Here is a 24,102-nt window from a genome sequence, read left to right on the forward strand (position 1 = left end):
CCCCTATGTTGACGTTCCTCCCCAGACCATCCCATCTCTCCTTATAATTCTTGCCCCCTGTTCCAATAATAAACTCATTAAATTTCTTTGCACTTTTTCCAGCTTGTTGACATCTTTCTTGTAGTCGGGTGACCAGAACTACACACAATATTCCAATGTCTTGCACAGCTGTAACATGATGTCTCAGCTATGGCACTCAGTACACTGACTGATCAAGAGAAGTGTATCAAACACCTTCTTCACCTCTCTCTCTATCTAGCCGCTTTCAGGTGCATTCTCTGTCAAGAATGCGCCTGCAGAAGTGGATTCAGACCTGTGGAATGGTTGTTCAGGTGGCAGCGCTAAAAACACAGCGCTGGCCACCTGAAAGGGACAGCTGCACGGGAGGCACCTCGGAGCGCACTCCAGCTCCTGTCCCTTCAGGATGTCTGGGTAGGGGCAGGCGGTACGGGACATCAGCGCTGGGGCAGGTGGTGTGGGATGTTAGCACTGGGGTGGGAGGCAGGGGCAGCCGGGAAGGGGGGGCTGTCGGGCGCTTGCTAGCTGATTGTCATACCTTTAGCAGCCGCTTTCAGGCGGCTGCATTCAGGTGCCTGGGGGACTTCAGTGCTCTGGCGATTATTCCTCTTGGAGAAGGGTTGGAAAGTGCGCCTCAGAGGTGCCTCCTGCTCTTTTATATATATATGATGTCCAAGATGCACTTGCTTCTGCTAATATTATGCTGGATTTAGGCTGGGGAGGGGTGAAATTGTCTTGGTGTATATTTCAGAACATTCTTATCTTTCATATTTTTCATGTAAATAATAATGTGCCGCAGAATGTTCCTGTTTAAATAGCTGCCTATTAAATAGTGGCAGAGAGGAGAACCTATCAATAATATTTTCCATTGCTCACAACTTTCTGTCCCTTTATATTTCAAGGAAGGAAATTGGAACACGGTAATTTTCCAACCGATTCCTGTTCCACGTCTCAACAGAAACACTGCTGTTTAAAGCCGGGCTTGTGCTATTTTCCAAATCAAATTATTATTCTTTTCCATGGATCTTCCTTCACAAATTTGCAGCTATCTCAAACGGACAGCAGGTTAACACCAAAATATGAAGGCAAACTTAGAAGTCCATGAAGAATATATTGAAAGGATTGCTCTATTGAGAAAAACCGAGATAAGAAAGGCTTACGATGATATCTTTAAATTATTTCAAAATTTGAAAGGACAGACATTTCAGTTTCCTGAAAAATTCTTCAGGTACTCACTGAAAAGGCTCACTTTATATTCATGGGCATTGTCCATAATATTAACAAGGTCACACACCAGAAAATAGGCAAACTTAACTACCAAAGGAAACACAATTATTGTTTAAAATAGTTCCATTCTAATAGGAATTCAAAATTAAATGAAAAGTAATTATATTTAATTGAAAACATCAGGCAGTAGGAAAACATCTAAATTGTATTATATCATAATTGAACTAAGCTAACAGCCAGAAAATAAGATTTACCTGGAATCAATTCATCATCTTGTTTGAGGGCAGGGCAGTAGACATAGTCTTTATGGACTTCAGCAAGGCCTTTGACAAGATCTCATGCTTGAACCTATGGTCTCCTGAGTCAGGCAAAAATGCCACCCCTGAGTCACATGCCAGGGCACAGCAACACGAACAGATCAAAGTGCTCCAAAGCCATTGAATGGCAGTGCAATTTCTGATATAAATATTGATCGGGTCTTTGATCATACAAAGGCAGAACAACAGGGCTACAGGAGAAACTTTACAAATGCTGCAATTCAACAAGGAAGGTATCGCATCAATTCAAAGCTATTTGAAGAGAAAAAATTTTTAAAAATGTTGATTAACTGCTTGATTTGGATTTTCCAAGGCAACTGTTTAAGATAAGCTGTATTGTGTTTTCCACTGATCAAAATGTTTGTTGTTCGATAAGAACAGCAACCTGCATTCATTCATATAGCCCTTACCATCAACAATGTGGGTGTCACCAGTGACCTTAATGACGCCAGCCACATGAATACTGCAATGCTCAATGGATCTGATTAATTCCTGCCTCTCTGTAGCTTGATTCTGGATTTCCTAAGGGAAAGGTCACAGTTCGTCTGGGTCAGCAGCAGAATGTCAAACACCATCACACTGAGCATTGGCTGTGTGTGCTCAGCCCACTCCTGGTCATGCTACTGACCCTCGACTGCATCACCAGATTCTGCTCCTACAGAGTCATCAAGTTTGCAGATGACACGACAGTCCTTGGCCTCATCAGCAACAACGATGAGTCGCACTACAGGGAACAGGTGGAGAATCTCATGATATGGTGCAAGAGTACAATCCTAGTCTCAACATGGACAAGATGAAGAAGATGATTGTGGAATTCAGTAGAACCAGGGACAACCATCCTCCACTACACATTAATAGCTCGGTAGTGGGGAGAGTGGAGAGCACCAAGTTCCTTGGGGTTCACTGAAATCATGACCTATCCTGGACACGCAGCAACTCCTCACTGGTCAGGAAGGCGCAACAACATCTGCACTTCCTGAGAAGACTGAAGCGGGCAAGGCTACCACCATCACCTTGTCAACATTCTACAGGATCTCTATTGAGAACGTCCTAGCCGGCTGCATCACAGTGTGGTATGGTTGCAAAAAAAATTGGCTTGGAGGTCAATTCACAGTTCCATAAGAGAAGCAAAGAGGATCACTGGTGTCTCCTTCATCCTATCAATGTGATCTTCTGGGGTCATTACTTAAAGAGGGCTCACAAAATTGTGGATGACCGCTAACGCCCAACACATAAAATCTTTCAGCTGTTCCCGTCAAGTAAGACATACAGGAGTATTAGAGCTAGAACCACCAGGCTGAGATACAGCTTTTTTTGCATGGACTGCTGAACTGCTCATACAAACCCTCCGAGACTCTACAATTTCTTAAACATTATTTATTTATTTTTATATATGTTCTGTACATACATACTACATATGTAGTGTTTGTCTGTGTGTGTGTGTGTGCTATGTCTGGATGTGTGTTTGCATGACTTTGCACCGAGGATCAAACAATACTATTTCGTCAGGATGTACTTATATAATTAGATAATAATAAACTTGAACTAGAAGCAATATCTACATCAAACAACTCTGGACTGTGATTGAATTAGTCCACCAGCCTGTATGAGTGCACCACCACCATTACTCAAGGAGCTTGACACCAGCCTACTTGTCTGACATCACTGCCTCTACTACCAGCTTATTGTGGCCAAAGTGCATTATCTGCTAAAGGTATTACAGAACCTCATGATGGTTTAGTCAATAAACCTACAACTTCCACCAACCTGGATCAAGGGAACACCATCATCTACAAGAATTCCTCCAAATTTACACAAAAGTGCAGGAGAAACTCCGCAGATTCACACACAGGAAGTAAAAGCTAACCAGCATTTTGGAGTAAAACATTTTTTGGTCATGGGATCATGAGGAAAATTGTGTAGAATAATATTTTGGATGCAGAGGCTGGTGGTGATTTTCTGGTGATGGGATCATGTTAAACTTTGATTTAAACCAATGATTTTGGGCTCGGCCCCTTTGTCATTATTGCACTCGATCTCAGCATCTGCTTATTTGTTGTTTAATTCCTCCAAAGTTACTTACTTTCTGACCTGCAAACACGTTCCTTCATTGAACTTACGTTTAAATTCCAGAAGAAACTTCATCAGGGATCTTCAGCTGATGGATTGCAGCAAGTCAAGGCATGGCATCTCCACAGTTGATAGTGCTGCTGGTTCACAGAGAGATGAGTCTGGACACAAGTGTTACAATCACAGTTCACTTTAATGAACACACAGGAGACAAACAGGGGAGAATGTCAAATGATACTTAATTGGCATATTGCTAAAAATCTATATAGACATTCACATTGGACCCAGGTTGGACTCCGACACCAGTGGCTTATATTCTACATGCTCACACACAGGTACACACTCTACTGAAAAGTCTTTCACACACATTCCCAGTTCCCTGTACCAACGGAGGTGCAGCTCTTTGCAACCACTGATCTATCACAGTACTACAGCTCAGCTTAAGTGTAGTGCACACCTTACCTGTGACACTTCCAGTGATGTTCATAGAAGCGAACTGGCATGGATTGATGCCTGGGGCTTAGACCATGAGGCAGTGAGAAAGAATGTGCTATTCATTAATGTTATATACAGTTCTGATCTGGTCTGCTTTGTTCATGAATGAGTGAGTCAGACACCAGACTGAGTCGAAATCAAGGTTCTTTGTTCTTTATTACCGGATTGTAACACTTGCAACTAACAGTGTTAGTTGGAGAAGGCGCATTCTGCCGTTATCAGCAAGTGGTGTTTTTTTTATACCCCAGGACACGCACTTAGTAAATGATCATACCATGACATTGTCCAATGAATAAACTGTTGCTATCCTTCTCTTAGTCTGCTGCACATCATTCTTGTTAGTGCCAAGCTTATCTTGAGTGGACAAGGTCACATCTGCATTCTGTTACTCCTTAGTACTGGGTGACTCCTTCTCCGGTCCCATCTCATGATGTTTTTACCTTACAGTGCCTAGCCAATAATGACCCTAGGTAATTTAAATGAGCCAACAACAAGGTGTGCACTACACCTTGCCAGAGTCCAACCTTAATTGACAGGTGATGTGACTTTCAAATAAGTTTTGAATATCCAGAATAATCCAGACAGGCAGGGAGGCCACATGTTCCTCCACAATCCACATGGAACAGCAGGTTCACTCCAACCTTGGAAGCCATCTATGTGGAGTTTTTGCAGTCTTCATCTGACTACAGGGTTTTTGGCTTGCTATTCCAGTTTCCTCCCACATCCCAAAGATGTGTTATTTTAAATTTCCTGGTGTAAGTGAATGACAGAGGAATTATTGGTAGTGTAATTGGGTCATGTATTTCCTCACCTCCAAACCAAAATCAGTGAGGATGGGTTAGAACATCTACTCCATAATCTCCATCAGTACCGGAGCACCACAGGGCTGTGTTCTTAGCCCCCCCGCTCAATTCACTTTACACCTACAACTGTGTTGCCTGGTAAAACAGCACCATCTACAAATTTGCCAGCGTTACCACGATAGTGGGTGGTATAAAGAAAGGGGACGAGTCAGCACACAGGAAAGAGAGAGTGAAAACCTGGCTGAATGGTGCATCAGCAACAATCTTGCACTCAATGTCACCAAAATTGAGCAGCTGACTTCAGGAAGGGAAAGCCAGAGGTATACAATCTAATGATAATTGTGGGATCAGAGTTGGAGAGGATAAGCAAATTTAAGTTCTTGGGAGTCATTATCTCGGAGGATCTTTCCTTGACCCAACACACTAATGAATCTCATGAAGAAGCACATCAGTGCCTCTACTTGCTCAGGAGTTTACAGATGTTTGGTATGACAACAGAAACCCTGGCAAATTTCTACACATGTATAGTTGCCCATTCAGAGCCAGCTCTTCAGCGCTTGACGTCCTGCTTTGCGGAAACTGCCAAAATGTTTGGCCTGGAAGTCAGCCTGAAGAAAACTGAGGTCCTCCATCAGCCAGCTCCCCACCATGACTACCAGCCCCCCAACATCTCCATCGGACACACAAAACTCAAAACGGTCAACCAGTTTACCTATCTCGGCTGCACCATTTCATCGGATGCAAGGATCGACAACGAGATAGACAACAGACTCGCCAAGGCAAATAGTGCCTTTGGAAGACTACACAAAAGAGTCTGGAAAAACAACCAACTGAAAAACCTCACAAAGATTAGCATATACAGAGCCGTTGTCATACCCACACTCCTGTTCGGCTCCGAATCATGGGTCCTCTACCGGCATCACCTACGGCTCCTAGAACGCTTCCACCAGCGTTGTCTCCGCTCCATCCTCAACATCCATTGGAGCGCTTTCATCCCTAACGTCGAAGTACTCGAGATGGCAGAGGTCGACAGCATCGAGTCCACGCTGCTGAAGATCCAGCTGCGCTGGATGGGTCATGTCTCCAGAATGGAGGACCATCGCCTTCCCAAGATCGTGTTATATGGTGATCTCTCCACTGGCCACCGTGACAGAGGTGCACCAAAGAAAAGGTACAAGGCCTGCCTAAAGAAATTTCTTGGTGCCTGCCACATTGACCACCGCCAGTGGGCTGAAAACGCCTCAAACCGTGCATCTTGGCGCCTCACAGTTCGGCGGGCAGCAACCTCCTTTGAAGAAGACCGCAGAGCCCACCTCACTGACAAAAGGCAAAGGAGGAAAAACCCAACACCCAACCCCAACCAACCAATTTTCCCCTGCAACCGCTGCAACCGTGTCTGCCTGTCCCGCATCGGACTTGTCAGCCACAAACGAGCCTGCAGCTGACGTGGACTTTTTACCCCCTCCATAAATCTTCGTCCGCGAAGCCATGCCAAAGAAGATAGTGGAAAGCGTACTGACTGGCTGAATCACAGGCTGGTATGGGGACACTAATACCCCTGAGCGTAAAGCCCTGCAAAAGGTAGTGGACACAGCCCAGGACATCACAGGCAAAACCCTCCCCACTATCAAGAACACTGCTGTCAGAGAGCAGCAGCAATTATCAAGGATCCACCCTAAACACACTCTGTTCTCACTGTTGCCATGAGGAAAGAGGCTTAGTTTTCAGTTTCAGATTTATTGTCTGATCACATACAACTCTGAGATTCTCTTTCTTGTGGGTGAGGCAGAATTACCACTAAATTTTAGTGGGAAAAAAAACTGTACACAGCGTATACATGTAAACAAATAAAGGACTGCAAATATAATGAATGTTAAAATTCTGAATGTGCAATACAGAGATTATAAAATAAATCAAAGTGGTGCACAAGAGTCCTTAAATGAGTCTCTGATTGAGTTTGTTGTTGAGGAGTCTGATGTTGGAGGAGTAGCAGCTGTTCCTGAACCTGGTGGTATGAGTGCTGTGGCACCCATACCTCTTTCCTGATGGCAGCAGTGAGAACCGAACATGTGCTGGGTGGAGAGCTGTGGATCCTTGATGAATCCTGCTGCTCTCAGATGGCAGTGTTCTCTGTAGATGTACTCAATAGTAGGGAGGTGTAATAATGCACTCAATAGATGTCAAAAGACTTGCCCCACCAGGTTCAGGAACAGCTTCTACCCCTCCACCATCAGACTTCTCAAAACAATCTCAATCAGGGACTCATTTACAGACTCTTACTTGTGCACTTTATTGATTTTTTTTTATTCTCTCTGTATTGCACAGTCTGCTTCTTGCATTTGTTATCTATTTATAGTTCTTTATATGTTTACATATCTATGCTGTGTACAGTTTTTTTCGCACCACCAATAACTGCTAATTCTGCCTCGCCCGCAGGAAAAAGTATCTCAGGGCTGTATGTGATGTCATGTATCCACTCTGACAATAAATCTGAAATCAGAGTTCCTGCGCACATTGAGAGTAAATAATTGGGGGAATATAATGGATGGGAACGCTCTGAGTGCTGATGGGCCAAATCGTCTCCTTCTCTGTCATAAGAAAATAAGAACATTTAACGAGTTGATGGCTCAGCACAGCCTTCGCAAAGGCAATGAGAGACAATAACTGCTGGCTTGGCCATTAATGTTCATATGCTTTGAACAAGAAAACTATTATACTTCAATCAATCTGTAGCATTGATGGTCTTTTAAGAAACTCGGTTCTCCTCTTTATATTGCATAAATGAAACTACCTTTTTAGTAAAATCAAACATAAAATGTTGATTAGAAAAGTAGGAATCATTTATAAGAGTGGAATTCCTCTATGAAGAGCCTTCATTAGATCTTTATGAAAATAATTAGTCTTTGTATCTGGCAACTATGTCAAGAATTGATGGGATATCCAATCCATTGGGTAATCAGAAGAAAATTGAGTTGATACTGTCATTAGACACAAAAATGATATGGAAAACTTGATGAAGCATCAAAACCTCTCGAAACAATTTAATGGAAAATGTCAGGGTAACAGCTGTGATTTTTGCCTCTGGGGCCCCATTACAGAATTGATTTGACACATGAAAGATCCCACAGGACACATTACAAACAGATATGCATTCATTAATCATAAACTTAAGAATGTCCTTTTTTATTTTTTCTCATTCAACAAAATGCATCTTGTTCATCAATTGTTTAAATTACATTGCCTTATTATGTCATTTTCCTAACTGTCTAATTATTAAGCGTGCATCAGTATGAAAGCTGATTGATTCTGCAGCAAGTGTTAAGCCTCAACCTTATTTTGCTTATGCCTGCTGTTTATAGTTTTGATATAATTAAAAAGAAATTCTCCGGCAGTGCAATGTTAATGATTGCCTTCTTTGTGCCTTAGCCAACCAAGATGTGATAAAGCCTTGTTCTCTGCTCGTTATACTTGTCAGGGCAGCATGGTTAGTGTAGCGGTTAATGCAACACTGTTACTGTGCCAGCGATCAGGACTGGTGCTTGAGTTGGAATCCCACGCTGTCTGTAAGAAGTTTGTACGTTTTCCCCATGTCTGTGGGCTTTTCCTGAGGGGGTTCTGGTTTCCTCCACCATTCAAAATGTACCAGGGGTTGTAGGTTAATTGGAAGTAATTGGGTGGCATGGGCCCATGGGCTGAAAGGACCTGTTACGATGCTGTAGGTCAATATGTCTAAAAATGTAAAATTTATGAAGATCACTCAACAACAGATATTGCATTTTTAAGTTACATAGTAACAGAGTTTATTGAGTTCAAAATGATTGGATGGACTGACCTTTTAGATTGTGGGCTATCATCATAAAGGATGGGATTCTGCTGGGAACTTGCGGTGCAGCTGGGTCGAACTGTGCAGAGAGAGAATGGGACGTTCAGAATGGCAGTCGGAGCAGTGGAGACCAACCAGGAGTGAAAGGCACATGCCTCATAAGATAATGAAGGGTTAAAAACCACAATTTGAGAACCAAAGGAAGTCATCTAATAATACGCAAGCTTACGACAACTCAACGTTAGTCATTTCTCCCTCCAACATTCAATACAACATTCTTTTGTTCTTCATTTGGGGGAACTGAATTTGGACATTGAGCCTTGGGATTGAATTCTGTGGACTATGTTTTTGGACTGACTTTCTTGACTGATTGGGTTTTCTGGGGATTTTTCTCTTTTTGATTATTGAGCACAGACTGTAAAGGTCTGGTTATTTTTTTTATATACACACTGTTTATGAAGATGTAGTAGTTATATAGTGGGGTTAATTGGGTTAAGATGTTATATTGTTAATAGACATTAATAAATTTAGAGATAAAATTTAACCCTTTTGAATTGCATCTTCTGTGGCTGCTGGGTTGAGTGGTAACAGAGTAAAAAGGAACAAATCTCACTTTGAAGGAGTGTTCAGCAGCTTGTACATAATCCAGAACATTACATCCTTCCACTTATTGCATTGCTGCAAGGTTTTATGGGAAAAAAAATTAATCATGGGTAGGAAATTTTTGTCCTGTTAGAACTAAGTTTGATGTCTAACAAACATAATTGTGGGACTTTAATTAGAATGTATGAGGAGCCACTTTTATCTTCAGATGAGTTTCTGACCTCAGTCAGTGTCACGGTTAAAATCATGATTTGGAAATTTGTTTTCTGCCAAAGCCATTGGGGATAGTTGAACCATCTGAGCCACTTAACTTGCTGTCTGGATTGAGCCTCAGTATAAATCATTGCTATCAGGGGAGCAGAGAGAGAGAAGCAGAGAGGGGGTTGGGTATGAATGATAAGGTAATATTTTAAGTAATGTATTGCCATAATAATATTCTGCAATCCTTTATTCTTCTGTCATTATGATAGAATATGGATTATCTCTTGATATGTCACATTCTATTAAATTTCCAGGCATCCAGCCCTAACAGACATCATAAAAAAGTTTTACGAGAGGTGGTAAACACAATCACTCATATCACGATGGACATTTTAAAAGAACCGTTGTCAATGCATCTGTGTCAAGGGGTTGATGAGGCAATTTATGTAGAGAAAGATGCCACTGAGAGAAAAGAGTCAGATGTATAAGCACTCCTGCAAATGTGAAGTAATTTACCTAAGATACAGTACAAGTGAACAATCGACAACATTTCAAGAGATACATACTCAAAAATGGGTGTTCTTTAGACAGAGCACAGTTAAAAGACAGGAGACAAAATGGGGGAAGGAGCATCTCTGACGTATGTGACTGGGTTGGCAGACGCTGGAGTTGAGTGCAACACACTGATGTGCCAGAGAAAATAAGCAGGTCACACAGCATCAATGGAAATAAAAGATAACCAACGGTTCAGGCACTTAGTCAAGTTAATAGATTGCTCAGATACAAAGCAGGAAAAACCCACATGGTAAAGGAGTATTGCTGGAAAGAGAAACACGTCTAAATTTCAGTTGGGTGACCTTTCGAGAGATGAGAAAAGAAGCAGTGGAATGGCAGATGGAAACTCTTTGCTTTCACCGGAAATGGACACGGGACACCATGGTGAAAATCAAAACCCCAGCTTTGGACTGCAACATCACAGAATGGGCAGCAGCAGTAGGTAACAGGTAGGCCAGGTTAGGAGGTTGTACGCCTTCTTTCACACTGAGTACAGCAGGTTAGTGAGAATGGTGTCACTATCCTGGAGCAGCACTTCTCCCAGCTAAGTAATCTTTTGGATCATCCCAAACCCATAATGGTAGGTTAATTGGCTACTGTAAATTATACCTGGTGTAGCTGGGTAGTAGAAGAACCAGGGAGTGAGTTTTGATGAGCATGTGCGAGAGTAGAGCTTGGGAATAAAAAGGGGGAATTGAACCAATGGGAGTTCTCAGAGCTGGCATAGTCAATGGGCCAAATGGCCTCCTCTATGTCCAAAGAAAATGTGAGATTGTTGCCCTGCAATGGGAACCTGCAAATCCTTTTTCATGTCAGTGTTGTCATCAGCTCAATCTCAGCTGTGCAAAAACTGGGCATGGAAGGGTGAAGTAGTTGTGAGAGTTAGTTAAGTTAAAGTTACACCGTACTCTTTAATGATCTTTTGCTTGTAAACTTGAAGAGACTGGTTGACATAGGGTAGTGCTAGAGGCAGAATCACATCTGAGAAGAACTTGGATAAATGCACTGAAGACCTTGTTGTTAACTGTGCTGATCACACAAAGATCGGAATGAAGACGTTAATTGAAAGAGCAAAGATATGCAAAATGGAGTATAATGTAAAAAAAAATGTAGTGCACTTTCAGTAACCACCAAGACTAGGCTGAGGGAATGATAGGCTTTAATGTACAGAAGAACCTGGCCCAGATCCAGGTATAGGAATGGAGGGAAGGGAGAGGTGGCTCGACCTTTATGGCCCAAGACCATGAGGGACGAGTCATAGGGTATGATCATCAGTGGGCGGGCCAGCTCCCTATATACAGTAGCCAACAATAGCTATATACAATGGAGGAAACATATCACCACAAATATATTAACCATATTGGCAGAAAAAAATTGAGGCATGTCTAAAAAATGGGAGGTTGCAAAGCTCTGAGGTGCAGAGGGATGTGTAAATCATGTAATTGACAAAAGCAGTACAGCAATTTAGCGTAATGCTGTTACAGCGTCAGCAAGTCATGTTTGAATCCAGCGTTACAACAGCGCTGTACCAATCTGCTGCACCTGCTTACCAGTCTTTTATCAATTACACAATTTACAGATCCCTCTGCACCTATGGGGCTTGTAGGTTAATTGGTGTATTTCAGGTGCATGAACAGGAAGGGCCAGCTACTGACCTGTATGTCTAAATTAAATTTAAAAATAAATCAAGTAAACGGGAAAGGTAACAGAATGTTGTCGCTAAACTGGAATGTTAGCAGATTCTGTGATTGAGTGCATCAGACAAAAGTGCTGGAGAAACTCAGCAGATCACACAGCATCTAAAGAAGTAAAGGGTAACCAACATTTTGAGCCTGAGCCTTTCGTCAGACCTTGATGAAGAGCTCAGGCTGGAAAAGTTAGTTATCCTAAACTTCCTATCGATGCTGTGTGACACTTTTATGTAGAACGTTATTGCTTATTGCGAGGAAAATTGAATATGAATAGGGAGGTTTTGCTTCAGCCATACAGAACATTGGTGAAATGACATCTTCAGCATAATGTGTAGAATTGGTCTCTTTATTGAAGAAGAATGTTAATACATTGGAAGCAGTCAAGTGAAGGATTACTGGGCTAATGCCAAGAAAGAGAAGGTTACTTTGATAAAAATTTGATGGGGCAGGTTTGTATCTACTGTAGTTTAGAAAACTGTTGGGGGGTGAGATTGATTGAAGTATTCATGATCCTGAAGTGTTTTGGCAGGGTGGGTGTGAAAAGGATTTTTTTTTTCCTCTTGTGGAGGCAACTAAAGGGTCACTGTTTTAAATGTGAAGTCACCAATTTAATACTGAGATAAGGCCATTTTTTCTCTTAAAAGATTCCGCATCTTTGGAGCACAAAGAACAATGAAAAAGCAGAATGGTGGAAAAGGCTCAAATGGTCTATTCCAGTTCATATTTAGCTGATACTATATTCCTACGAGTGCATCAACAACTGCTCAAATAAAGGTCAATTTTATCTCCTCTGTGAAGACTACAGATGTCGGAATCAGGAACAAAAAGGAATAGAATGCTGGAAGAACTCCAAGGGTCAAGCAGCAACTGGAAAGGCAAGAGGCTGAAACTGCATCAGGATGGAAAGGGAAGAGAAAAGGCTATCAGGAGATAGCAGCACCAAGGGAGGGTGAGATAAAACTGGCAGATGATCGGTGGAAACAGATAGGCTGGGGCAGGTGAATGGAATGTGGAAACAGATGGGGAAGGGAAGGGGAAAGATGAACAAAGGGAGAACTAGGTGGGCAGGTGAGAGTGTTTGAGGCTTGGAGCTGTTCCTGCTACCCTTTTGTCAACTACTGGTGCCACAGATGTGGCCTGGAAAAGCAAGCAAAATGTGCTAATGAGTGTTGTGTATTACGTTAGTGTAACGTGACTCCCATGCCTGTAAGTTATTAGTACAAGTTTTACAACAGTGCTAATTTTGTGATGATATGAATGTATGTTTGAATGCTGATTGATAAAGGTTGTGCATAGGTGGGTAAATAGGTGATGAAATGATATGCCACGAAGATACTTCTCTAACTTCGACCACCTGCGAATTGAGTCCTGTCATCCAGAACTGACATTTTCATGACAATGGCTTCACGTTAGCAAAGCAATCCCAAACATCCCACACTCTTATTTTGCTGTAAACCAACCACTTTCTCCCCTAGCCATCTGCTCCCCTTAGCTTGGGTTTGTTTACCTTACCCAGCTGTCCTAGCAGCACGTCTGGGGGATGGGGTGCTGGGGTGTGGTGGGTGCTCATCGGCACTTCCTCCTCAAATAACTCTAGTTCACTGTCTGAAAACCTTGGAATAGCTTAATCCATGCTGTACGGTGGATTTACTTCCTAGTTCAGAATTGCTTGAAAAGGCTGCCAGACCTTGGCCCAATCACCAAGCACACCCCCTTTGAGAGGCACAGGCAGGTTAGAATACACAGTATCTATTAACCAGCCCCACCAATACCCACTTCTAACCCAACTATTTCCATTCATGAGAACTGCCAATGAACAGCTTGATTAGCACTGATTGGAGATTCCAGTGGAGCCCCCACCTAATCTTTCCATTCTATGGTACAAGTTAACAAACAATGTGCATTTTTGGGGGAGAGGGGGTGAACTGTGAAGGACATCAATACATTTTAATGCTGAAATGTAAAGACAGATTGTAGTGAATGCAGTCAACGCTTACATTTGTGTTCTTTGAGGGATTTTTAATTTATTTCCTACAAGCTACTCACATACAATTCTGCATTCTTTTAAGGAACACCCCCAAGATTTCACGTCAGACATCTGCAGCAGTAGGTTGGTGACAAAGTTGGCTGAGAAATGGTACAACAGGGAATTACCTTTCCTTCTGTACTCCTACTCTCATGAGATCTCCAATCCTCTGCAAGACTGCCAGGAGACACAACTCAAAACCCGTATGGTCCACAGTTAAGAGAAATAAACTTAGCTCCATCGGGTGGCTGCAGGGTTCGATTATTTTATTCTTATTGCAATATTATGCTTGCCATTGACAAGGTGTCAAAAAGAATTAAGTACCGCACATTTATTTCAATAATCAATCAATAGTTGGTGCAGTGCAATAGACATCGGCCAGACAGAAATGTTGTCTTATAAATGTCAATATATGTCAAAAGACTTGGAAAGCATTGATCTTCACAATTATAAGTAACCATGGAAGTATTTTCTTTTTATTGGAATCAGTGAAGTGCTTACAGTATTTATTTTATGTACACCAATTTACTGAACTAATTAATGTGAAAAACTGCAAAGTTTCTATTAATTGTTGGATGAATATATTGATTATTGTATTCAAAATACATATAGAAACAGATAGAAGAAGGCTGAGAGGAAGCTGTGGCCTGGATTGACTTTAGATCCAAACAAAATTAAACTCTGAGCGATCTTCTAAAATGTCCATGAGCACTGCAAACTTCAACAGTGTATTTTCACCATGCGGCCCCACAGGTCAGTTTCAGCACCATTTTATGATCGATTGCAAGACCTCGAGCTTGGTCTGCGTTTAGCCTTGTGGCTACAACTGCAGCAATTCAAGCAGAGCTCATTCAGCTCTTAGATGTGTAATGGTTTAAAGAATGGATGCTGCAATGATGGGATGAGGGTAGCAGAATATTCCGAGGGAGATGGAGAGAACGGAAGAGACTGGTGAAGAAGAGAACGCACAAGAGACCATCATGTAAAGGGGCAATGGAGATCTTATGAGGCAACGGCCAATGAAGCCTGGCAGGACATTGCCAGGGAAATCTCTAGAGTGAGGTAACTTCCAAATTCCTGCACTTTGGGGAAGATAGCATATCAGTCATATCTGTTCATGTGCACTCTTCCTGCAAAGAAAAAAGTAGTTCTTTCCTTGAGCATTAAGTTTGGGTAACCTCTCCTAATCCAGCAATGAGCAGCCAACTATGCAGCAGAGATCAATAGCCCGCAGGCTGGAATGGTCCCAAGGTGAGGAAACTCAAAGAAGTTGAATGTTTGAGGCTGCGTTTGAGGTTGCATGGTGTCAATAACCACAAAAAAAAGACAATAACTGTTGACCTTTTAAATAGAACCCCCTAAGTTTGTAAAAAAAAAATACTGTTGAATAACAATTGTAATTTTCCAGTTCGGTGAGGCTGAAGCCCACTATGAGCATTGTTCTATGGTTAATATCATCTGTGGAAGTTTCACATTTAGTTGAAGTTCTAATTAAACTAGTTATCTTTGAACAGGAACCCAAGTGGCCTTCATTGCACAACCTTCAAGGCCAAATAGTGAGATGACGCAAATATCCTCAGTTCCAGGTTTGCCCGGAAGCATCCAGTTGAATAACATTTATTGTCAATGTCCACTTGTAGATCACAGGGAGTGCACCTCTTGCCTTCCCTGAGATTCTAAATGCTTTTATACTGACCAACTGGTCGAATTTAATGCCTTACATATGGATGCACTAATGCCTTAAATATTGCTCCTTTTTGGCATTTAAGTCTGGGAACTGCATCCTCAGTATTTTAGTTGAATAACCTTGTCCTTCCCGAAGGAACAGAAGAGATCACGAACTGCTTTAGGCGTAGTGGCGGTAGGCATGCTGATTTTCCCTGATCAACTGAAAATTTATAAGGCCACTCTGTCTTTCAATTTATAAATTCTGACAGCTGATGGAAGGTTAACTGCTCTGTAATTCCTCAATTTCTTTCTGATGTCTTTCTTTAATAATGGAGTGAGATGTACAATTTTCCAATCTAAAGCAACAGGTTCTGCAGTAAGATAGCTTTGGAAGATTATAATGTTGGTGCATTTGCAAAGTTTTTACCTATTCCTTTTAGGTCGAAACTTTGTCCCTGATAAGTTGTGTTATGCTAGTCCTATTATATTTAACATCAGGATTATTTGGTTTACAGTGTCTTTTTGTAAATCCTCCCAAATTCAACAGATCATCCAGGTTATTATTTTTTCTCTCCAATATAAAAATCAAAGCACTGAACTTGTATATAATTTCCAATTCATTCAATGGTACCAATGAGAATCCCTGTAGAAGCTTTGGTCCCTGTGAGATCGGTCTCCGAGGTCTACAGCAGAACATCTTTCTACAGGGTGAGTCCTTGAAGGCATCAGTCCCTGATGGCTTACCTAGCACTTACTGAAAGTCTGTGCAAACCAATCACCGGAAGCTAGAGTGTTCACGGACATTTTCAATTTCTCATTATTGCACTTGGAAATTTCCACCTGCATCAAAAGGGCATCAATCATACCGGTGCCCAAGAAGGGTAGAGTGAGCTGCCTCAACGACCAACACCCAGTAGCACTCACGTCCACTATAATAAATGCTTTGAGAGGCTGGTCATAGCCAGACTTTACCCAAGTAAAGTCCAGGACAGATTGCAATTTGCCTACCGCCACAATTGTTCCACAGCAGATGCAATCTCACTGGCTCTCCACTCACCCCTCGATCACCTAGACAACAGCAACATGTACATCAGGCAGCTGAACATTGACTACAGCTCAGCATCACACCCTCAGTACCAGTCAGCAAGCTTCAAAAACTGCCCCTCTGCACCTCCCTCTGAAATGTGATCTTTGACTTCCTCATTAGAAGACTATAGTCAGTTCCGATCTGTAACAAGAGCTCCTGCTCACTGTCTGTCACCTCTAGGATGCATGTTTAGCCTACTGCTCTACTCTCTCTACACCCATGACTGTGTGGCTAAGCACAATTTAATTTCCATCTACAAATCTGTCAATGATACCACGGTGGTTGGCAGAATCTCAGACAGCAATGAGAAAGAATGCAGAAGTGGGACAGATCAGCTAGTTGAGTGGGGTCACAACAGCAACTTTGCACTTAATGTTAGCAAAACCAAGGATCTGATTGTGGACTTCAGGAGGGGGAAATTAGGAGAACACAAACCCTCATGGATGTGTCAGCAGAGAAAAGGGTAGAGAACTTCAGATTGCTGGGTGTCAACATCTGGGAGGACCTATCCTGGGGCCAATATGTCAATGCACTCATTAAGAAGGCTCATTAGTGTCTACACTTCAAAAGGAGTGTGAGAAGGTTTGTTATGTCACCAAAGACACTTGAAAATTTCTACAGATGTACCATGGAGAGCATTCTGACTGGTTGCATCAGTGTCCATGTATGCAGGTGCCAATGCAAAGGACAGGAACAACATTGTGAACTCAGCCAGTGACATCATGGGCATTTGTCTTCATTCCATTACGGACAACTACAAGAGACTGTATCCCATTTCACACTGCCAACCCTCCTAGGAAGTGGATAAACTTACCGGGCATGCTGCACCTGGGGAGCTTTTCCCACTGCACCACGAATTACCTGGTTAATCGGGAACCCAGGATTTTAAGGGGGATCCCGCCTCCTGCGGTGACATCGCAAGTGACATATTACATATGGTGTTCTGACAGCCCTGCCAACTGTACATTTATATTTCACAGCCATGCTCTGACATGATCGCTGACCACACTCTGACAGCCCCGCTGACTGCACAGTTATATTTCACAGCGCAACAGGCGGTGATGTCGAGTAGACCATTCACACCGCCACAGAGTGATTAATGAGTTAACTTGGCTGGGCTCCGACACTTGGCCCCTCCAAGAGTCAGAGCCCAGTTGATTTCTACTCGCCCTGCCTAGTTGGGACCTTTCACGTCGCCAGATTACCCACTATGGACCTGCTAAATTGGCCAGTTCAACCTACGTGTACTTGGTGGTGTGAAAGGGGCTTGTATTTGAAATAGAATGTGTCAGCGCAATTTCCCTCATCATCTTTCACATGTCCCCACAGACCTATTAGTACATAATATAACAATGAAAAGCACTAAGTCATTGTAAAATTGCAGTAACGGCTAGAAAACATTAACTGTCAATTAGCCTATAAAATGTTGTCGATCCCTGTAAATGACACTGGTGGGATGGTCTTTATTGTTTCTTAATGAATTGTCCAGCATGGATGTATCAGAGAGGATCTTTGAAGGGATGAGAGGGAAAAATTTCTTCTAAACAAAACTATGCAACTTATTTCAAAGGTAAAACACAGAAAGCAATTTTTTAAAAAACTTAAAAAAAGGTCAAATGCTTTATAATCCTCGTGCTTTGGGATGCCAAGAGAAATCCAAATCTCTTTCAGAATGGACATGGGTGACATTATTCATTTGTTCTTGCAAAGGTCGGTGGGGGGGGGGGAAAAACCCACTTAAAAGTAGTCTTTCACCTTGGGTCTTTGGTGGGGATTACTGAAGTGTGAAGTGTAGCACGTTTTTCTGGTCATCGATTGACATCAGGTCGACTGGGGATCAATAGTTTTCCAATTGGTATTGCATACTGGCACTGACGCACTGAATCCAATCCAAGTTAGACACTAGTTGACATTATGGTCTGCCTGCTGAGTACACTTCAGGTGGCCAGTTGCTCCGTGTATGCTAATAATTCCCCTTAATATAGCTCCCAGAGCAACTCACTCCACAAATATGCACAGATACAGTGGATGTCACTGGAAATCAAAAACACCCAGACTGCCTCCCCCCACCCCAAAAAAAATTGGTGGCACCCATCTGAAATTCCTTGATGCTTATAATGCCAGCTAGATAAGCACATGAACAGAACACAAATTAGTTTTAGCTTAAAACTTTAGGAGTCTGTGGGGGGAGTAAATTCCTGACGTGCATGCATTAACCTTAACTAAACCAGCACTATTCTCTCTTTAACCCTCAATGTTCTTATTCTTTTATAATTACCTGAATGAATCAAACATAAAATGTCATTCCTTTTCAGATGTAAAGGCTATCACATTTTTTCCAAAATAGTGCATAATCAACTAAATAAAATGATCAATCTAAAATGCCATTCCACAAGCTCATTTTACATCTAATGCATTATCCTCTGTAATTTCCACCAACATGATCCCACTACTAGCCGCATGTTCCCCTCTCTGCCTTCCATAGGGACCGCTCCTTCCATGATACCCTTGTCCACTCATCCCACTCCACCAATCACCCCAGCACCTTCTCCTGCGGCTTCAGCAAGTGCCACACTTGTGCCCACATTTCCTCCCTCACCACCAGTCGGGGCTCCAAACAGTCCATTCAAGTGAAGCAGCAGTTCCCTTGTATACCCGTAGGAGTTTCCTATTGCCTCGGGTGCGCCCTTTGTGGTCTTCTCTTTATCAGAGAGACTGGGTGCATATTGGGAGATCGCTTCACTGAGCACCTTTGCACTGTTCGCATCAGTGACAGGGATCTCCCAGAAGCCAACCACTTCAATTCCGCAGCCCATTCCCGTGCTCACGTGTCTGTCCATGGCCTCGTGCTATCCCACCAAGACCACACGTGAATTGGAGGAGCAATACTTGATTCTCCCTCCCTTTCCTTTCCCTTTGTCTTCTTTCCTCCAGCTCTCCACACCCTCCCTTCTCCATTCACAGAACCATCCCTCCTCCCCCGATTGCTGGTGTGCCCTCCCTCCCTTATCCACCTATTACCACCTGCCTCTCCCTCCACCATTTTGTCTGGCTACCTGCCGACATTTTTTCATAACTTGATGAAGGTCTCAAGCCTGAAATGTTGGTTATGTATCTTTACCGTTGCTATTTAAAGACCATCTGAGTTTCTCCAGCATATTTTACTTCAACCATGGTGTCTGCAGACTTCCCTGTTTTATTTTTAATTTAGCACTTTGACCCCGCCAATGACCAAAGTTAGTGACACCACTGTGTACACAGAAAAATAGTTCACAAAAGGTGTGTTTAGGCATTTGAGTCAGGGTGGCAGTTCAGTTGGAATATTTCTTTATTCTACCTTGTATCTGTTTCTTTAATTATAGTGAAATGTCCCTAGTTACAGTCAAATCAAAAGTGACTAATGATTTGATGAATGGACTTCCCAGAGATTCAGTTATATTTTAAATCTGATTAAATTTTAAATGTATATTTTGTATTTGGTGGTGATTGACAGGGTTATGGATTGAAACATTAATCAAATGGTAGATTAGAATAGCCAGTAAAATTCAGAAAAATTCATGTAACATCAGTTATTCTCTCAAGTCGTGTTGAATGGGGAATTCTTATAAACTCATGCCATGAAAATGTGTACGTTAGAAATTGATTCTTTGATTTAGAAGAATGGAGAGATGATTTCAACTCTTTGCAAACTTTTAAGTGTTAGGCATCCCTCAGCATTTCCCTTTCCCAAAAAGCTTCAGAAATAATCCTCAATGATAACAATATCTGTGAGCTACTGTGGGGATTCAGATTCACAATCACCTGTTTGGCATTTTTATTTAAAGTTATGATTTACAGCAACAAGTCATGAACAAGTTCTGCCTGGAGGTTTGGAAATCAGGATTAATACAATTCGGGAGCACCTCCATAATTCTGTCACCATTGCGTCTTCATCCTTTGGCTGTGTCTAATATGATTTTATTTAATGATTTGCAGGTTAAATATAGAAGGAGAGAGGGTAGAGCCGGTTGGAAGTGGAAGGTTCCTTGAAAGCAAGGAGATGGGGGAAATGATGCACACAGTGCCACCGCAGGTAGGAAAATGTATTGCTGCAACACCAGTTTTCATAATCCATTAAATTTTTAAAGCAGGCATTAATAATTTAGGAAGTTGACAACAAGAAATAAGGTTTTGATATGGAGAGCGTGTGCAAACATACAATTTCCAATATATTATACATATAAATCAAGAATTATATAATGAATAAGGATTCAATATTTATGAACAGGTAATGGACTGCATATAAATGTGGACTATAAATACACCTTATAAGGACAGTGTGGGTGAGGTAAGACTGATATTAAATTTACTTGAGCTTATTTTACAATCACAGAAGGATAGGTAATAAGAATACTGGAAATCTGACAGAGAATCATAATCCAGAGATAAGTCAAATGAGGGCATAATGCTGAGACGATAGCTCTTGCTAATGTCCATATTACTAGAGTACAAAGAGCTTCATTAAAGTAGTACAATTCGTTCTGATGATGTGAGATCTCTGTGAATAGTTCATGCTTTGTTGTTACCTGGGCATGACGTGAGTTGAAGGAAATTCAGCTTTTAGTTCGAACTTGTGCTGAACTACTGTAAATTGATTCAGCAGTTCTCGTGGTGAGTTTTGTATCCTCACCGTTCAGTACCTTATTTATTTGGATTATTTTTCTTTATTTTAGTTCACTGTTTTAGTGCCATAAAGCACATTATAGCCATTCTATTATTACTGTTACTTGGAAGGATTTCTATTTTGTCTTCCAGGCTAAACACATGTTTTCCAGGCCCTGGGGAATCTAAACATCTAAACAGAGGTCAGGATCACTGAAGGAAGAGGAAAGTTCTTTCTAGCACCGCTTGTTGTTCAAACGAACAGGCAAAGTCCTCGAGTTCTCCTCGCAAAATCTCTGACTCCCACAGTCACCGCCACTTCCATGCCCCACAAATTCCGATTTTGCCTTTTCCTACACCCACATCAGTTATTGCCCGCGCATCATTTAGCAGCTATTCCCAGGAATGATGATAACTTCACGCACTGTCGACGACCTCGTCCTGCACTACCAGACTCCCTTCCAATTTACAAGCTGCAGATGGTGCAAGGGTTTACTCCATGAGTTTCTTTCTCTCCTCCAATTATAACCAAAACCTTTTCATTTTGGAAAATCAACCTTGGGCAGGAAGAGAAAAAGCTTAAGTTCTTGCGAGTAACTATCTCTCCTGGACCCAATAAACTAATAGCATCATGAAGAAAGCCCGTCAGCCCCTTTGCATCCTTAGGAGTTTACGGAGGTTTGGTGACATCAGAAACCCTGGCAAATTTCTACAGAGGTGCGGTGGAAAATGTGCTGACCGGCTGCATCACAGTCTGGTATGAGGACACCAATCAATACCCCCGAGTGGAAAGACCTGCAGAAGGTAGTGGGCACGACCCAAGACATCACAGGCAAAACCCTCCCCACCAGTGAGAACACCTACGGGGAACACTGCCCTCGGAGAGCAGCAGCAATCATCAAGGACCCACTCCGTCCACCACATGCCCTCACTGCTGCCATCAGGAAAGAGATATAGATGCCACAGTGCTCGCACCACCAGGTTCAGAAAGAGTTGCTACCCCGCCACCATCAGAATACTCAACAACAAACTCAGAAACTCATTTAAGGATTCTTAATTTTGCACTTTATTGATTATTTTTCTCAGTATTGCTCAGTCAGTTTGTTTACATTTCTTTATTTGTTTACACGTGAACCTATCTTCTTAAGTACAGTTTATTTTGTACTACCAATAAGTGGTGGTTCTGCCTCGCCTGCAGGAAAAAAAAATCTCAGGGTTGTATGCAATATCATGTATGTACTCTGACAATAAATCTGACATCTGAAGCTCAGATGATGGTGATCAATTGCAAACGCAGCCACTAAGATGCATATGGGTAGTCTCAGGGAGAACTCCAGGCAAGGCGGTTCTCATGGATCAATGCACACGAGGCTCCTGCACTTTACAGCATAGAAATCAGGACTGCAATGGAGGGCAGATGGCAATGGATCAGATCATCCACTCTACCCCCATTATTTATGGTTGATTCATAGGGTAAACTCCACATTGAACTGAGGTGAAGAGCTGAAGACACAGTGTTTCTGATTCCTGCAGTTAGTGCAGCCCCACACATTTCAAAATAGAGGTGGGGGAAATCTTTGACCTTTCTTATGGTATGATCAGTGCAGACTTTGGTTGAATCCTCATTTGACTGTATATATAAATTTGAAATATAGTAACTGCACTGGCAATAACCACACCAGCAGTGTGAGTATAAGACAGCTTTAATAAACTAATATGTCCACTAAGAGGTCTTGTCTCTGCAAGACGAGCCTGGAAGGCTAGACGTAGTTCTGGACTGCTTGATAGACAAGGTCACTGGGATGACCCCTGGTGGCCTAGTGGTGTAATTATGTACTGACAATAACCACACCAGCAGTGCGAGTATAAGACAGCTTTAATAAACTAATATGTCCACTAAGAGGTCTTGTCTCTCTGCAAGACGAACCTGGAAGGCTAGACTGTAGCTCTGGACTGCTTTATATACACATAATTACATATCACCACAGTAACATCAGTTACAAGTGTTTTAAATCATTTTAATAATTGGATTGAACACATTTGGGTTGTTTTGTATTTTATTTTTCATTATTTAAATTTAGATCAACTAATTTAAAGGTGAACATACAAAGTGTGGCTGCTTTACAAAAACTAAAAGGACCGGGGGTGGGGACGAAGACATTGGGTTCTGCTACCTGAGTGCTAGTCTCTCCGCTCATGGAAGATCGAGGCCTCAGAGTGATTGGAGCAGTCAGAATAGCATGGGTCCCACTCATGGTACAGGTTGGACCAAGCACCATTTGGGCTCGTTTGCATTTATTGAGGGACAGCGCAGAGACAGGATCTGAATGTGAGCCAGAAAGTCAGTCCCTTTGTTCATTTAGCCTCTCATGTGAGACCTGACACCTATCCCTCCCCCTCCACCTTATCCTTATCCCATCTTGTTTCCTCACTGGCTCCCTGTCTGTCGATTTCTCTGAACAATGCAGCATGCATAAAGGGAGAGCAATCCATTTACTGCAAGGTGAATCTGCAGGTCCAGCAGAGCTTGGTCACCCTTATTCAGCTCAGCAAACATTCAGCAAGCTGCACAAATTCAAACTGCAGTCAGAAGACAGCGATCTGCAAATATTTGTTTTTTTGGTAGCTTGACCCTGTTTTCCTTCCTTCTCAACAATAAGAAGCTCTAAATCAACGCACTTCAGTAGTTGTATGTTCCATCCATCCAAACCCTCGCTCTGCTGTCTGCCTTTAAATTTAAATTTAGATATACTGCATAGTAACAGGTCATTTCGGCCACGAGTCCATGCTGCCCAATTTACACCCCATTAACCTACATCCCTGGTATGTTTTGAATGATGGTTGGAAAGTGGAGTTCCCAGGGAAACCCACGCAGTC

General features: G+C 42.2%; 1 long non-coding RNA gene across 1 annotated transcript in view; it reads right to left on the reverse strand.

The window, feature by feature from the left end:
- Positions 1-24,102, reverse strand: part of LOC138746466 (uncharacterized) — a 206,144-nt gene that overhangs the window by 13,359 nt on the left and 168,683 nt on the right. The window contains exons 7-8 of the long non-coding RNA XR_011346975.1: positions 8,763-8,832; positions 3,683-3,793 (exon numbers count right to left, since the gene is read on the reverse strand). This is a non-coding gene — a long non-coding RNA (uncharacterized lncRNA). The remainder of the gene's footprint in view (positions 1-3,682; positions 3,794-8,762; positions 8,833-24,102) is intronic.

This window comes from Narcine bancroftii, chromosome 12, assembly GCF_036971445.1.
Source record: "Narcine bancroftii isolate sNarBan1 chromosome 12, sNarBan1.hap1, whole genome shotgun sequence".
In the NCBI taxonomy this organism is placed as follows: domain Eukaryota; kingdom Metazoa; phylum Chordata; class Chondrichthyes; order Torpediniformes; family Narcinidae; genus Narcine; species Narcine bancroftii.